Source organism: Juglans regia, chromosome 1, assembly GCF_001411555.2.
Source record: "Juglans regia cultivar Chandler chromosome 1, Walnut 2.0, whole genome shotgun sequence".
Classification (NCBI taxonomy): domain Eukaryota; kingdom Viridiplantae; phylum Streptophyta; class Magnoliopsida; order Fagales; family Juglandaceae; genus Juglans; species Juglans regia.
Genome location: NC_049901.1, coordinates 584,702 through 596,021, shown reverse-complemented (window position 1 = coordinate 596,021; position 11,320 = coordinate 584,702).

Below are 11,320 nucleotides of genomic sequence, written 5' to 3'. Positions count from 1 at the left end.
TTTACAAAATTCTCATTTCACTTCACTTTACAATTCACATTTTTTTCACAATTCAAAAGTATAAATATCATTGCTCTTTACCTATTTCACTCAAACTTAATTCCACGTTTAAATTATCCATCTAAATTCTATATAATAAAAAAAATTATCATTTTTATATTTTTTATTTTTTTATCTAATTTATTTTTGCATATCAAAAGGAACACAAAATGTATTGTATCTATTGATAGTACACAGTTGAGGATTCTCCTAACCAGCCTTCGAAAAAGCCCACTTCTTGTGCCAAAAAATTTCAACTTCCACAATATCTCAGTTATGAGGAATAGGAAGAAAAAGAAGCAAGATGCTCCATGATTTGCTCTTCAAATGAGTGGTATATATATTTATAATTTTATACACAACATTATATGTACCGAGTAAAAGATCCATCGTATCACTTTTTCATTTTTTCATTTGAATATTGAATTTCAAATTTAAATCAACTACATAGGCATCATTCACAACTAATCATATTGCATTCATTAGATGGGGTAGTCTTCACATGAGACTCTTCAAGGTGCAATGGCATTAATGAATTTCCTTTTCGCAAAAGCCAGCCACCATTTATTTGGAGCTCCATTGGGTCTTTATGTAAATTTAAGAGGTGTGATCACAACAAACAGTGTACTCCTTGGATTGCACCATCTCCATGATGATGTTCTCATGAGGGGTGTTGGTTGTGTTCCTTATCAATAGTTGTACCTCTTGCCAACTAGTTCTTTGTGGTCTATAAATAAAGATCATTTGTGCACAATTCGTTTACTCACAATTCCTCTATTCATTACTAACTTGTGAAACAAATACATTCACGGCAGTGTCACCATTTTGCCAAAATATTGTTCATTTTTGTTCTATAAATTTCAACAATGGTATCAAGTGCCTGATAATGACAGATGGGTTGTTTTAACTTTTCTCTCGTAGAGAACCATTAATACGCAAGTGCGTGTTTTGACAACCACATTTAACATATTACAATCATTTATGTCAACTTTCGAATCCTACAACCAAGTTATTTCAAGTCATGGTGGCAAGCTTCAAATATATTGAAAACTTGTAAAATTTAGTTTCTAATTATTACTTTGAAGAAAACTATTGGAGAATTTTCACACAGAAGCAAAATTTGTGAAGCCAAAACAGAGAATAGTAAACATTTTTCAAACACTATTATGACCGGTCACCGGAGTTGCTCACCACTGTCGGGGTTGGAAAGTGTCGAGTACACGTTGGAATAGGGTGGTCATCCTCCAAATTGCCGAAAGTGAAGATTCCACATTTATAGAGTTGGTGTCCACCCTGTACAAGGAAGAAGAAGACTACATTGGTCGAAACATCACCATTTCGACCAATGATAGTTAGAGTTCAAATCACTTTTGGCTAAACGACATTCGAGTGAGGAAGAAAACGACCAAAGCCTATAGGGAACAGTGTTGTTTCGTTTTGGCCGCGTTTGAGGATCCAAAGCCTACAAGGAATAACATTGTTTCATCCAAGGAGTCAAACAATGCTATTTTGAGGACTTTCGAAGGCGCTTGGATGAAACAACACGCTGCCATTTTAAACGAACCGAACAACGTCATTTCGTCTGGACCTAAGTGGCATCAAACGGCTTGTAAAAAACAAGTCCAAGCCCAAACCCAAGTCGCTAGCCTAGAAGTCAACCCATTTTCTAAAGTTGCATGCTAAGCCGCAAGCAAAGAAGAAGACTGTCAGTTTTCTACGCTTGAACTCGATCTAAACTGCTTGAACCACCTGACTCAATTTTCTGAACCGGTTCGGACCAATTTAGATTTTGTTTTTTGTCGTTTTGCATAATTTCAAGCCCAATTTAGTCCTCTTAAAAGTCGTTACATTCTTGGTTTTGTGCTAGATCATTATAGGGCACCTGTTAGTCGAGAAAACCGCCAAAGGTTCCTTGAAAGAGGAGGAACATCAAGAAAAGTTCGTGACAACACCCAATTAGGACATCACTTCCATTATTCTCCTTATTTAAAATAAAACAAGAGAATTCTAGGCTGCAATCTTAGATTAAATTCAAATATTATTATTATTATTATTATTATTAAGTCTGTAATAATTTAATTTTCTCACAATTTGAACTATGTAATTTATTTATTTACAATATAACACATTTATATTTCTATATTTTGTTGTTAACTTTTAAGATTTACTTATGGCATCGAAGAAAAATATTAATCCCTCGAGGGATGAAAAATTGAATGGAAGAGATTTTTTGGCTTGAAAAATGCGTATAACTTTTCTTCTAACCCATGAAAAGTCCTAATCAATATTAGCAACATCAAAACTATATGAAAATGTAGAAAATGAAAGTGGAAGTAGCATGTGGACCAAAGACGAATCGGAAGAACGCAATGCTTGAGCAAAAACTTTGATCTTATATGGTATGAATGATGATATCATTCATTTTTTTAAAGACTATGAAAATGTTAAGAAGATTATGGATGCAGTTGAAGGTAAGTATGGATTAAGATTTGATACTTTCATATAATTATTGTTGGATAAGTATAACCGAACTTGCATGAAAGAGAATGATAATATAGTTGATCTTGTACTCTAGATGTAATTGATTGTAGAAGAATTATATGATGTTAGTCATCCTCTTACTGATAAAATGCGTTACAACCATATTAAATATTATTCTTTTATTTTGGGATCATATTGTTACTTTTTTAACACAGTGAAAATGAAATAACAATGACATCGCTTTCAATACTTTTGGTACTTGAAGAAGAATGGGTGAATATGAGAAACAAAGAGAGTGAATCATCCAATTTATTGATATATAGAACAAGATCAAGCAAAAACATTTTTTTAAGTAAAAAAAATGGTTGAAAAAGAGGAAAAGTAAGCCATTTACCGAAAATTATTTTAAATATGGAAAGAAAGAGCGTTTTAAATCGCAATGTCCTAATAAAAAAAAAAAGCAAATGAAAACAAGTAAGTTGTGATGACAGTTTTTGAAATAATGCATGTGGAACCAGTATTAGATTCATGGTGGGTTGACTTTACAGTAATAAGGCATATGCAGGAATAGAGAACTGTTTGTCAAACTTAAAGAGGAACAAAGAGGTACACTCATGGGCAACAACAAATATTGCAATGTCTTGGGACAAGTTACATGTAAATTTTATGTAAATGGTTCCGCTATTTTGCATACTGATATATTGTATGTACCTAGTATTCGTAGGAATCTAGTATCTATGCCTGTATTATATAAAAAAAAAAAGTCCACACAGTTTGGGTTTAAATCTGAAACCGTTGTTATTAATAAGGATTATATATTAGTGAAATGTGTTAAAGAACACAATATGTATGTACTAAATATTGATATTAATAATAAAGTATCTATTTATGAAAATAGTACATATTTATGGCATTTGAGATTATGTTATATAAATAAAATAAAATGATTAGAATGTATAAAAGTGGATTAACACCACAAATAAATTTGGATGACTTTGATATGTGTGAACCATGTATCAAAGACAAACTAAGTAATAGATCTTTCAAAAAGTTAGAAATCCATAGATTTACTTGAAATGATATATTCTGATATTTGTGGACCTTTTAGAACTAAAATATATAAAGAAATTGAGTACTTTATTACTTTTACTTATGATTATTCAAAATATTGACATATCTACTTACTTAGACATAAATCTAAGGCAATTGAAAATTTCAAAAAATGTAAAGTAGAAGTAGAAACGCAGTTGGGTAAGCTCATTAAAAGTTTGAATAGTGATAAGGGAGGAAAGTTTGAAACTTTGGATAATTTCTGCAAATTGAATTGTATAAAACATATTTATATTATATCATATAAGGTTCAACAAAATGACATTGCATAAAGGCGAAATAGAACTTTATTAGATATAATAAGGTCAATGATGACATATGTTAATCTAACAACATGTTTTTAGGGAGAAACATTGTCGACAGCGACATATATATTGAATAGAGTTGAAACCAAAGCAAACCTCTTACACGTTTCGAAATATGGACAGGATATAAAACAAATTTAAGCAAACTCAAAGTGTGAGGTTGTAAGGCAAAAATGATTATCTCAAGGCCATTATGTGATAAATTAAAAAGTAAAATCTAAGAATGCATGTTTATCATTTATGTAGAAAATAAAAGTGTCTACAAATTTTATCACTTCGATAGAGAATTGATAGAAAGTGGAGTTAACTGAACTTCCAAAAGGTAGAAAATCTATTGGTTGTAAGCGAGTTTTCAGAAGAAAATTTAAGGTTGATGGAAGTTCAGAAAGATACAAAGTATGAGTAGTGGTCAAACGATGTACTTAACAACTAGTTGTAGACTTTGTGGATACGTATTCGCTTGTGGCAAATTCACATTCACAAGGATAATCATGTCTATTGTTGCTAAGATGAATTTTAAATTACATCAGTTAGATGTAAAGACGACTTTCTCAATGGTGAATTAAAAGATGATATTTTTATGATTCAGCCAGAAGAATTCCAAATTGAAGGATATGAAGAAAAAGTTTATAGGTTGGAGAAGTCACTGTATGAACTTAAGTAATTTTCAAGATAATGGTATTTGAAGTTTTATCATGCAATTTTAGAAATTGGATATGAAATAAGTCTAATAGATCATTGTGTTTACATATAAAAAAATGATAATAAAGTAACATTATTATCGTTATATGTTGATGATATATTACTAGCAATTAATTCTCTAAATATGTTGGAGAAAACAAAAGAAATTTTGAGATCTAAATTTGAAATAAAAGAAATGTGTGAATCTGTCTATGTTCTTGGTATAAGAATTTCAAAAGATAGAAACTCAAATATGTTATGTTTAGATTAAGAAAAATATTTAGAAAAAGTACTTAAAAGATTTGATATAGAAAATCATAAATCCTCAAGTACACATGTTTCCAAAGATAACACTTCGAAGAAAAATATGTGCCAAAAATATGAGAAGAAAACAAGCGAAATGCTTAAAATTTCCTATGTACAAGTTGTGGGAAGCCTCGTGTATGCAATGACAAATATGAGACCATATATTTGTCATGCAGTAAGATTGGTAAGCAGATATCAATCTAATCCAGGTAAACAAATTGAAAAACAGTAAAGCGTATATTAAGGTATTTACAAGTTACAAAAAATATGAAATTGTTCTTTGCAATCAGTGATCTAGAATTAGTTTGCTATATTGATGCTGATTTTGGAAGTGATGTAGATGATAGAAAATCTACAAGTTGATATATATTTCTATTTAGTGGAATAACAGTTTCTTCGTTGAGTAAGAAATAAGGCTATGTTGTTAAATTCGCAATGGAAGTAGAGTATATTCCTTACAGTACTGCATTGAATAATGAGGTGTGGATGAAACGTTGTGTTGAAAGCTTAAGTTTGGATACATCCATAGAACCAGTCAATGTGTTTTGTGAATCAGTCTATCATCTAGTTAATATAAAGTGGAATAAAGAGTTCCAAATGAAAATACTTTGATGTGCATTATCACTATATTTTGGATATACTGGAGAGAGATAAAATCAAAGTTAATTTTGTTTTCTCAACTAAGATGATAGCCGATCCAATAACCTAGGATTGTCTTTGGAGAAATTTATAGAACATGTGATCAAACTGGGGATGAAAGATACCTAAGTAAAATAACCTCATGGTTAGCATGCATAACTCAAGAAGTTCTGGGGACATCTAGATAAATAAAGTTATGGAGAGTTATCCAAAGTAAATGGTTGTTCATTTGTAAAGTCACTAATAAAATAATTAAGGAAAATCTCAAGAATGACGTCAGAGGAAGTACTTAATAAAAGTTCAATACAAATGGATTATCTAGGTAAAGGGTTAATTATTTGTAAAATTGCTAATAAGTTGATTAACAAAAGCCTCAGGAATGACCTTTAGATGAAGTACTTAATAAAAATTCAGCGCAGATTGATACATGTTTGATGTATTCGACTGAAATCGTTAATTGTGACAAAGGTATATATAATTCAGTCATAGAGAAATGATATCATTAACTAAAGATTTACAAAAATGATATCATTCACTAAAGATTTAGTGAAATGAAGTCATCTCTAATACGTGATCAGTGAGAACACATATGGTAAATGGTGTGGTTAGATAAGGTAACGATAAAAGCATGCGCTATCGTGCGCTGTCATGCTCTGATGCCAATTTGCATGAGTTGCAGATGAGAGTTGAGTTGTTGAAAGCCTGTATTGGTACCAAGATAATATACTCAACTAGATTTGTCATCATTTTTGTCAAGTGAGAGATGTAAATCTAAGAGATGTGATCACCCATTTGATTGTATCCTCTCCATGGTGATGGTTTCTATGAGGGGTGTTGGTTCAAGAAATGTTTGTTAGTTTTTAAACTTAGAAATCATTAAATTATTTGATGTAAAGTAAAAATAATATGAACCATTACCTTTGTTTAATGTATGGGTTCGGTTGTCTAGATTTAAATGAAAATGTGTCTTGGTAACTTGATCCAATGTATGCATCTTGGGGATATGAGCCTTAACAGCTTCCCAACCAAACAAATGGTTGTGTCCTTTAGTGAAGTAAAAACATTTTCAATATATTCTCTAATATTTGAGAAGTTGTGACCTCTCAAAAGTGCTCCTTTATATAAGTTGTGACTTTTCACAAATATCATTTCATTTATGTGATGTGACTTTTCACACGTATCATTTCATTTATATGATATGACTTTTCAAAAGTACCATTTCATTTAAATAATTTGTAACTTTTCACAAGTGTCATTTCATTCTCTATAAATAGGGAATCCCACTCACCAATTCATCAACTCCAAATTTTCTACCAAAATTAGAGAAACACTTTGTCCTTCTTTTTGTCTTTCTTTCTTTGGGTTTTGGCTATTTTATATTAGGTTCGAGGATCTCCTTTTGTGTGCACCGATGAGGAGATTAATGGGAACCGACATTGTTGTATCTTGGAAGTAGATTGTCAAGAAGCCTAGTGCATGTTTATAATTGGAGGCGGCGGAATCTACTCTAAGGAAAGCGTCCATCACAACGTGTCTCAATACATTGTTCTCTCTTTATAATTTGTTCTTGTTATTTTACATATTCTCTACTTTACAAATCGTTTCAAAATATTTTTCAACAATCTTAGAGTAGATCATCTTTGTTAAACTAAATGTGTGTTTTAATTGATTGGTTGCCATCATGATTTCAAACGAACCTATTGCACCTGAGAAATTTGGAGGAGTCAATTTTAAGCGTTGGCAAGAAAATATGAAAATCGTTTTTACAATGCTTGGATTATATTTTGTTATTGAAAATAATCCTCCTTCTGATGATTTGTATGAGCCCGTACGTGATATTGAATTGCAAACATATGCAGAAAAAGATAATTTGTGTAGATGCAGGATTTTAAATCATTTAAGTGATACGTTTTTTTATGTTTACCTATACATTAAATCTGCCAAAGACATTTGAAATGCTATTGATAAGAAATATGGTGTACAAGATGTAGGAATGAATAAGTACACCGCAAGGCAATTTTTTGGTTTCAATATGGATGATTCTAAATCTATGGTAGAGCAAGCCCATGAGTTAACTATCATTTACCATGAATTGAGCCAACGGGGAATGAGTATTATCGAGCGTCTCTAAGTTGCTTGTACAATAGACAAGTTGCCTTCTTCATAGAAGAATTTGACCTATCTCTTAAACATAGTACTGAAGATATGATCATGGAAACATTGATCTCTGTCATTAGGATCCAAGAATAACACTTGGAAAATGATCATATCCCACCATTGGTTTATGATTTTCAGTCTAAAGTAAATATTGTAGAAGTCCATAAAACACATAAGAACCCATTACATCAGAAGTCTAAATTCAATAAGGGTAAAACTAATTATGGAAATAATTTGAAGCCAAAGTCCTATATCAACAAAAATGATAAGAGACCTATTTGTTTTAACTGTAACAAACTGGGTCACTTGGCCAAAAATTATAGCTATAAAAAGAGGAAAAATCAATGCAATGAACAACCAAAATCGCCTAACCCACATGCTCATATGGTGCTTTCAGACTTCATTGGAACCGATGAACAGATACAAGCGACATGAAAGTGACGACGGATAACTCCACCTCTGCACAAGTATTTGGAGTAGGAAAAATTGTACTCAAATTAACGTATGGAAATATTATTCCTTTAGAAGAAGTATTTTACGTATCAGAGGCGATGAGAAACCTAATTAGTGGATCTTTACTTAATGGGGCAGGCTACACATTAATATTTCAATCCAATAAAGTTATTGTAACTAAATATGGGTTATTTCTGGGAAAATATTATGTGAGTGGTGGTTTGTTTGTAAATAATATTCAAAATAATGTAGAAGACAAATTTGATTCTAATAATAAATTTGTATTTTTTACATGTTCATCTTCAATATGGCATGCTAGATTAGGCCATGTTAATTATCATAATGTTAAAAGAATGATGGATTTAGAGATTATTCCTAAAGTTCCTATTGATTTGGATGAAAAATATTTAATTTGTGTTCAATCAAAACAGCCTAGAAAGCCATTTAAATTTGTTATAAGAAACTCATCGCTACTTGAATTAATTTATAGTGATGGTTATTATTTAAATGGTATCTCCTCTAAAGGTGGTAATAAATACTTCATTACTTTTATAGATGATATGTCCAAATTTTGTTATGTTTACTTAATGAAAACAAAAGATAAATCATTTAGTAAATTTGTCATCTATAAAACTGAAGTTGAAAACCAATTGGAGAGAAATATTAAAATTATCAGATCTGATAGAGGAGGTGAATACTCCTCTAATCAATTGGTTCAATATTGTGAGGAGAATGATATTATACATGAGGAAACCGCTCCATATTCTCCTCAATCCAATGGTGTTTCTGAAAGAAAAAATAGAACCTTGGTAGATATGGTCAAATGCATGCTCTCTAGTTCCGGCCTATCTGAGCAATGGTGGGGGGAAGTAATACTTGCATATTGTTTTATCTTGAATAAAGTACCATTTAAGGGATCTGACAAGACACCATATGAACTCTGGAATGATAGAATACCCAATATTAATTTTTTTAGAGTTTGGGGTTGTTTTGCAAATGTTAATGTTCCAAAAATTAAGAAAAAGAAATTAAGTCCCAACACAGTAGATGCAATATTCATTGTGTATGCTAGACATAGTTCTGCATATAGGTTTTTTATTATCAAATTAGAAGTCCAATGTATTTTTCTTAACACCATCATGGAGTCTAGAGATGCAACATTTTTTGAAAATTTATTTCCTTTCAAAAATAAGTTAGAAAGATCTTTACATACTATAAGTTTTCCTTCCACCAGTAATCAACTGACCATTATATCTAACCCTGATAGTGCATCTGGATTAGAAAATAAACTTGGAAGAGGAAAACAAGTTAGAAAAGAAAATGATTTTGGACATGATTTTTATACTTTTTCTATAGAGGAAGACCCGTTGACTTTCAAGGATGTCATACTTTCCATTGATTTTACTTTCTGGAAAAAAGCAGTAAATAGTGAGATGAAATCTCTTAAAACTAATGGCACTTAGAACTTATTTAATCTTCCTTCTAGATGTAAAACCATTGTATGTAAGTAGATTTTTAAAAAGAAATTGAGACCTGATGGTACTATTGATAAATTTAAAGTTAGGCTGGTTGCAAAAGGTTTTACACAAAGAGAGGGTATCGATTATTTTGATACGTATTCTCCTGTTACTAGAATAATCATAATTCGTGTTTTAATTGCTCTAGCAGCGATCCATAAACTTGAGGTCCACCAAATGGACGTAAAAATCGCATTTCTTAATAGTGATCTAGAAGAAGAGGTATACATAGATCAACCATAGAGGTTTTGGTTCTAGGACAGGAAAGGAAAGTTAGTAAACTTATTAAATCTCTCTATGGTTTAAAGCAAACTCCTAAACAATGGCACCAAAAGTTTGATGAAAGAATTTGATCTTATGATTTCAAGATAAATGAATCTGATAGGTGTTTATACACTAAAATAGTTGATGGTGCATGCGTAATACTATGTCTTTACGCTGATGATATTCTCATTGTTGGTACCAATATAGATATTGTTCTTGATGTTAAAAATTTTTTATCTAAGAATTTTGACATGAAAGACATGGGAGAGACACAGATAATTCTTGGTATTAAATTAATGAGATATCGTGATGGTATTAGCATAAATTAATCTCATTATATTGAAAAGATTCTAAAAAAGTCTAAGAGATTCAAATGCAAACATGTCAATACTCCTCTTGATCCCTGTTTGCATTTAAGTAAGAATCTCGGAAATCTTATGTCACAACTAAGATATTCCCAGATTATTGGTACGTTATTGTATATTACTAATTTTACTAGATCTGATATTTCATATGCTGTGAGTAAACTTAGTATATATACTAGTAGGCCTGATGATTTTCATTGGAAGGCATTGGACAAAATTCTTAAATATTTGAGAGGAACCATGACATATGGTATCCATTATTCTGGGTATCCCACTGTATTAGAAGCATACAGTGATGCTAGTTGGATAACTGACATAGTAGATCGTAAGAGAACGAGTGAATATATTTTCACTCTCGGTGGAGCAGCTGTGGCTTGAAGATCTTCCAGGCAAATTGTGATTTCACGATCTATTATGGAGACTGAATTAATAGCCTTGGATACTACTGAACATGAGGTAGAGTGACTTAAGAATTTATTATTAGAAATTTCACTAGTTAAAAAACTAATACCAGTTATTTCTGTTTTTTGTGACAATCAGGTTGTGATAAGTATTTGTAATGATAAACACTTTAAAATCATAAGATGAGACATTTGAGTATCAGACATTCTACGATAAGATACCTGATAAATAATAGATACCTGACTTTAGAATATGTAACGTCAGAAGATAACCTAGCGGATTCTTCAACAAAAGGACTAGCAAAGTCGAAAATTATACTTACATCAAGGGGATGAGATTGAAGTCCATTAATTAGGTCACCGGTAGTAGCAACCCAACTTTCCTAACTGGAGATCCAAAGAAAAAGGTTCAATGGGAAGAACAAACTATTTAAGTGACTAGATAGCACTATTAAAATATTATTATAGGTCCATCCCTAGAGTGTGAGTGCTACAAATACAATGGCAAAGGATGTAGACGTTTAAAGCCGCAAGCTACCTCTATTGATGCATAATACTTAGTCCAAAGAAAATTGTATTATATTATGTTCTTTAAAATATTT